Consider the following 7307-nt stretch of genomic DNA (forward strand, 5'->3'; position numbering starts at 1 on the left):
GTAGTGTGTGTGTGTGTGTGTGTGTGTGTGTGTGTGTGTGTGTGTGTGTGTGTGTGTGTGTGTGTGTGCGTGCGTGCGTGCGCGAGTGCGTGAGTGTGTGTTTATCGACCGCCAGGTTAGCAGCTGTGTCGTCTCTCTGCGTTGTAGGTAATCGTACTAACTAGTACCGGAAAGACGAACACAGTATTCTATATAGTGGGATCTGCGTCTAATTGTCGTGATCCACAAATAGATTCTAATGGAACACAGTAATTTAGGCATCATAGGAGAAATTGCTTGGCAGATGAAGAATAAATACCAGCCATCAATACTTTAAAACTACAATATTGTATCGATATATAAATGATGCGCATAAATAATTATCATGCATATATTAATATTATGCATGCTAAAAATTTAATTGTTAAGAGATAATTATTATTATTAGATAAGAAAAATAATCAATGCTTGCAAGGCTAAATGCACGCCTGTAATGTGCTTCACCGACTCTACCTGTTCTCAATTGAGAGGCCCCATACTGTGTACAATCCGTAGGATAGCAAAATTGTCCGATCGTCGCATAATAAAGCATATAATTCATATGGAGTTTGAAAGAGTAGGAGATGCAGTAGTGTAAATCGTAAAATATCGCCCCCTGTGTAATAATAAACCAAATGGACTGTTGTAATATTCCGGAACTAAGTGCACAGAAAATTGGTGGAAAACACCTGATTGAAAGCTTTAAATGGTTATATAAGTATATATTTCTTTGCTATGCCTGGCTAGGCTTACCCACCCTTGTGTGCACGACTAGTTTTCAGTATCAGGCTACTTCTATCCGCGTATTTTGAAATACTATGCTTTATCGCCCGACAATGCGCGATCAAGCAAATTGTAGAACGTGTATTTATATCATAAACTAGTTTCGATCGGTTACTGCTATTATTCTAGACAGGTTTTTCCCAACTGCTAAGCGCATTAGTGTACACCTAATAGCTGCCTAAAGGAGCGGAGACGCACACACTCAAGTTCAAAAGCATATCCGTATCTTACACGACTAGGATTGTGGCGAACACTGTCACTTATAACTATGGCGGTATATCGTGTATTAAGTAAAACAATGCAAGGGATTTTTGCTTTGAAATTTTAAGCAGATGCGCGTCGCAAACTGGTGTAATGTAATGTGAACAGTACAGTTTGCGGTGCATGTGAACATAATATCACAAATCGTCTATTTCAAATTAATTTAAACATGAATAAAACTACTGGCGTTGAAGGTAGTATTGTAGTTCCAAAAGTTGAAGATCTCCGTGTCTCGTAGAGTCGTAGCAGATTGTAGCAAAGAGTAAAGACGATGTAGTCGCAGAATTTGCTCTTGAGGACTGACTTTATTAGTAAACACAATACAAAATATATCCCCTCCCCTGACCGTGCCTACGTCCCGTCATCTCTGTTTTCGTCTATCTCCACTACATCGTCTCTCGTCTCTTCCTCTGGGTAATAAATAACCTATGATCTTTCGCCCGTGCCTATTTATACGTTTCCGAAAACCACCCGGCGACATTTCAATCCGACCGGACATTGGCGGGGCTAGGAGACGCGACGAGGCTACGCAAATATATAGTGCTGTACATCCCGCGTCATTACCAACACAACAACGAACCACAAGGCCAGAACACAGGCCAATTAGTTCCACTGCCTCGCCTGGCTAGAAGCGCTACTGGTTAATTACAACGCACAATGTACAATACAACAGTAGCATAAAGTGCCATATTCCAATCCGTTGTATATTTCATGACAATGTACCTGTAAAAGCGGCCGTATATATAAATAAATAAATAAATAAATAAATAAATAATCATTACTATCGAACTATTTGCAAACTTGACTGAGCTGAATGTACCTGCACCACAGACTGGGATGCTGCTCGAGGTGTTGGCGCTAGCCGAAGCCGTGGCAATTCGGGTTGAACTATTTGCGGTTCTTCGAGCCGTCCTTCTTCTATCGAAGCCATCGCTACGCGATTTGACAATGTGCTTACGGTAGGCCTGTGCTCAACGGCCGATACACGGTCACTGGTACCCTGTGTTGATTGCCCCTCTGCCACGTAATACACTATGACCAGCTTTACGACGAATTGGCATCCCATCGTGACAAACGCGTTAATGATGATGGCCGTGGACAAAAGAACGACTTTATAGTCAGCGCGAGCTGTCATATAGTAGGTGGGAATGAAAGATAACCACATGATAACGGTTGTGTACACGCAGATGACTATGTAGTGCGATTCATTGTAATTAACTGGGAGTTTTCGAGCCTGGATGGCATAGTACGTGCACGCGAGTATGAGCAGCACGTTGTAGCATAGCGACGAGATAAACTCTAGCGGCAGCATCCAGCAGTACAGTTCCACGTGAGGTAGCATGGGTACGGGCTGGTGCAGCCTAGCCACAGTCGGCACACGGGAATACGTGACAATACTTGATATTATCTGCAACGATTAAAACGAAGAGATGTTTTGAAATCATTATTTGCTCGTTAAATTATAGTCGCTTTAAGCCCGGCGCACACGTGAGTTATTTCACTCAAGTAAAATGACGCATGAGTCAAATTACTCAACGAAAATCCGCCGCACACGTAAGAGAGAGAGAGCGAGAGGGGAAGAGGGAGAGTGTGTGACGTTGGTTGTGCGTCAATTTAATTTTACACCCTCTCTTCTGCATCGCTCCATTTATTTCATTTTCTCATTATAATATACAAATAGAATTTATTGATCCGCTGAACCACTCGGATAGGAGAATAATCAGGTTATGTGTACGTCAAATATTTGTGCAATGTATCTTCGTCTTAGGAAAATCCCACGTCAAAATCTCACAATTTACCGGCGTGTAGTTTTTTGGTGCAGTTTGCGACAGGTTTTAGTTCACCACTGTGCAAACTGTAACATGGTAAATCGTAAAGCGAACGAAGTGAAATTACTTGCTATTTAAAACTAATTCACAAACTTGGCTAAATTGTTCTAAATAAACGTATTGAATTTATCTTTATTATTCTTATAGCTGTTCCTATTTATTTGTGTTATTTAACCCATTAGCCAGAAGCGGTTCATGTTATTTATGGTTTGTTAAGTTTGTGTTCAAATACACTTTTGTTGGCTTACATTCAAAACTGGAATTTTTAGGTTATTTAAGTAAATGATTGCCGTCATTACTATATAGTATGTTTATGATGGATCATAGTATATTGATAAATATAGTTAAGCATTTACTTGCTTGCCTCACCAAGGATGTTACACCAAGCAACAATGTGCTCTGCAGGTCTATCATGAACAAAATGAACAACAGTGTCGAATCAAAGGCTTTTCACAATATCGTATAATGATGCGTGCAGATATTTCACCCAAACTAATCATTTTATTATTGCTGATATATTAAATTCACAAATACAATGAACACATTATCGTATATTTAGTGAACTGATACGCACATGTGTGAACGTTATTAGTCATAGCTAATTATACATGCGATGTCAAGTAAGCTAGCTATATTCAGTAAACGTAAGGTATATCCGAGCCTCGTGACTTTGTAGTTACAACAGCCGGCGACTGCATCAATAAAGCGTGCTATCTGATGCTACACATACTGTGAGCCCCTTACAGAACCATGGTGCAGATGATGACCGCGGGACTTGTGTCAACAATCCATTGCTTTCAGCTTGTATTCGAGAGGTATTAGCTGTGCACACACCACCTGCGATAACGTGTAAAAGTCCGCACACTTGACTGTTATGGTTATCTCAGGTGCGAATGCGTTGTCCGTTCACTGAGGTAAAGGCTGAGTACAAGCTAATGTTTACAGCTAATCCACCGTTCTTAAATAAACTCTTGCTCTTGTGCACTCTCCTGGGAGTTACACACCTACATACCTACACATTCATTTGTCTGTATCGAGACAAATCTAAGAGAATCGAGGTTTCTCTTATCAAAGTACTTACTGCTATTTGCGCCTGTATAGGCCTATATAGCCCCTCATATTGTAGGGATGCAGAATATAGGAGAACAGAAAACATACAAATGGTATATATGGTATATGGAATATATACGTAATAACAGGGGGTGAATCATGACAGCCTTTGTTGACAGACTAAATAAGATCTGTCATTATTCACCGAAGATAATAAGCTATATCCCGCAAAACATGCGCGGTCTATATCTAATATATGGTAATTTTATATCTTTTCCATCTGTTTCGATCATATGAAGACTTTTTCCATTTTCCCCATTATAAATGTCTTGTTACGCAAGATTTTTTTTATGCAAGACCGAATAAGCACATACACGTACCGTACGCGCTCAGGCACGCACACGCAAACGCGCGCGCACGCACGCACCCATGCGCATATATATATTTATGAATATATATATATATATATATATATATAATATATATAATAATAATATATATATATATTGCTTAACGTACGTACATATCAGCAGAATCTATCCTAAACGCGTATAATTGCTTCAATCATTGAAGGACACGTAAACAAAAATAAGCTTCATCTGTCAGAAACGATTGATTTGCATTCGACCATTAAGGTGAGATAGCAGACAACGGCGATGCGTCAATATTTTGTCAGTATAGTCCTAATTTTCGTCATGTGCAGGGCTAGGGCCGCCAGCAGTGTTTTACATGCAGTCGTTTTTGTTGTAGACAGAGTCAGTAAAAACTGAAAATAATATGAACGCACATTCACAAATACTACCCCTCAATTAAACTTCCACTGTTGTGTCACTGTATATCAACTTGTTTTCCCAAAAACTACATAATTCAGAACTAGCCGCTCCCGCACTTGCCGCTTCGAGTGTGCTGTGTCGCCATTGTAATGATATATATATATATGTATATCAGGAGTTAATAAAGACAAATTGTCTTTCTTGTGATTTATCTTTATTAACTCCTGATGTATATGCTATATATATATAGGCATATCATTACAATGGCGACACAGCACACTCGAAGCGGCGAGTGCGGGAGCGGCTAGTTCTGCATTGGTGTTTGTACGGCGACGGTAAAAGCTAGAGAAGATGAATAGGGGAGTAGGGGTGAAGAAACGGAATAGAAAGGAAATTAAAGGAAAACTAACGTAATTCTATTTGATTACATATATTATAATTAGCATCGATACGTACGTCCTCTCCTTATCGTCGCGTCACATCGAAATGGACTTGCATGTTTCCTTCTTCGTCGCGTTCTGTGTGGATTGGCATCTGACAAGTATACAGCACAAGCCCACGCTCACTCGGTGTGCTGACAAGAAGCGAACTGTGGTCTCGCACTCTATACCACGCGTAGTCTGTCTGTAATTATTCCGCTAGATTTACGCCAACAACGACACATGCTGCGTTACAGGCTATACTTGCGTGCCTGCCATCGAAAGTGGACAAGAATGATAGTCCCCGTTTCCGGACAGATGGGCACTAGTCACTATCTCGTTACGTCCCGGCAGACGAGTGGGTTTATGTTTGTTAACACAACACCGTGAAGAGCACGTGTAGGCCGGCCGTCACCGAAACCCGACCGGCAGACCCGCTCCTTGGTCGCTCCACGATGTCTCCTGCTGAATGCCTGCATGACCGGTCTTTGCCACGCTGTACATTCACAGCCAATCAAACTGATAAAAACTATAGATAGAGAAAGAGACCGACCGACATAGTGATAATTATTATTTTTATTTATTTATTTATTTATCTATCTATCTATCTAATTATCACTATGTCTGTCGGTCGGTCTCTTTATCTATCTAGTTTTTATCATTTTATATAGATATTATCAGGAGTAAGATAATATAGAATCTATATTATCTTACTTGACTATGTATGTGCGGATTCATTGCTAATTAACTGGGAGTTTTCGAGCCTGGATGGACATTAGTACTGTGCACGCGAGTATGAGCAGCACGTTGTAGCATAGCGACGAGATAAACTCTAGCGGCAGATCCAGCAGTTACAGTTCCACGTGAGGTGCGATGGGTACGGGCTTTCGGCTTGCAGCTAGCCACAAGTCGCGCACACGGTGAATACGTGCAATACTTGATATTATCTGGCAACGATTAAAAACGAAGGGATGTTTTGAAATCAATTATTCAGCTCGTAAAAGCCCGGGCCGCACACGTGAGTTCATTTTACCAGGTAAAATGACGCATGAGTCAATTATCAACGAAAATCCCCGCACACCGTTGAGTAAAAATTGACGCCATGGTCAAATACTCAACGAAAATTCCGCCGCACACGTGAGTAAAAATGACTCATGCGTCATTTTATTTGAGTAAAATAACTCACGTGTGCGCCGGGTTTAAAGCGACTATTATTAGCGACGCTGAACGCTGCTGAGCAAAGATCACTACGGCGACTTAGTGTTTTAATCGCGGGTTTTTTTCTGTAAGTTACTTTCATCTTCAGCTAGGCTTCATGTTTAATTTATATGTAAAACTTTAATAGTACTCAAAGGCTATGTATGTGTATATGTGTAGAAAATGATCGTATGTTTGACTGTTTCCTGAATTTTCTGCCATTTGTCTTTTGGACATATATTGCCTAATATAATATTTAGCAATTAGTTGTGTTATATTATGAATATGAATATGAATATAAATATGAATATGAATGTGTATATGAGTATGAATATGAAATATGAATATGAATATGAATATGTGATATGAGTATGAAAAATTATTAGAATATGAATATGAATGAATAGATTGAATGTGATATTGCAGTATGAAATGAATTATGAATATGGTTTCTGAATATTAAATATGGATATGAATATGAATTTGTATACATGAGTATGAATATTGAATATGTATATGAATATGAATATAAATATGAATATGAATGTGTATATGAATATGAATATGAATATGAATATGAATATGTACTAGCAATGCATGGTTATGGTTATGATTATGGATATGGTTATGAATTTGGGTATGATTATGATCACGATGCACCATGCACGGGCACGCAACGATTACCGATCGACGATTAGATACGTGATCACGATCACGATCACGATCACGATCACGATTACGATCACGATTACGTTAATGATTATGATTATGATTGTGATTGTGACTATGATTAAAAATATTATTATTGAAGTATATGATTAGGCCTATGGTTATGATTAGGATTGAGATTACGACTAAGATTACAATTAAGATTAAGATTAAGATTGAGATTAAGATTAAGATTAAAATTATGATTAAGTTTATGATTATGATTATGATTAGGATTGAGATTACGACTAAGATTACAATTAAGATTA

At 39.0% G+C, this 7307-nt stretch overlaps 1 protein-coding gene across 1 annotated transcript in view; it reads right to left on the bottom strand.

Moving 5' to 3' along the window:
• The window catches only part of LOC106810889, a 10020-nt gene extending 4495 nt beyond the window's left edge, over window positions 1-5525 (bottom strand). The window contains exon 1 of the mRNA XM_014814361.1: window positions 5171-5525. The gene's annotated coding sequence lies outside the window, so the exon portion shown is untranslated. The remainder of the gene's footprint in view (window positions 1-5170) is intronic.
• Window positions 5526-7307: the final 1782 nt, after the last annotated feature.

Source organism: Priapulus caudatus, unplaced genomic scaffold, assembly GCF_000485595.1.
Source record: "Priapulus caudatus unplaced genomic scaffold, Priapulus_caudatus-5.0.1 Scaffold483, whole genome shotgun sequence".
NCBI classification, from domain to species: Eukaryota; Metazoa; Priapulida; class Priapulimorpha; order Priapulimorphida; family Priapulidae; genus Priapulus; species Priapulus caudatus.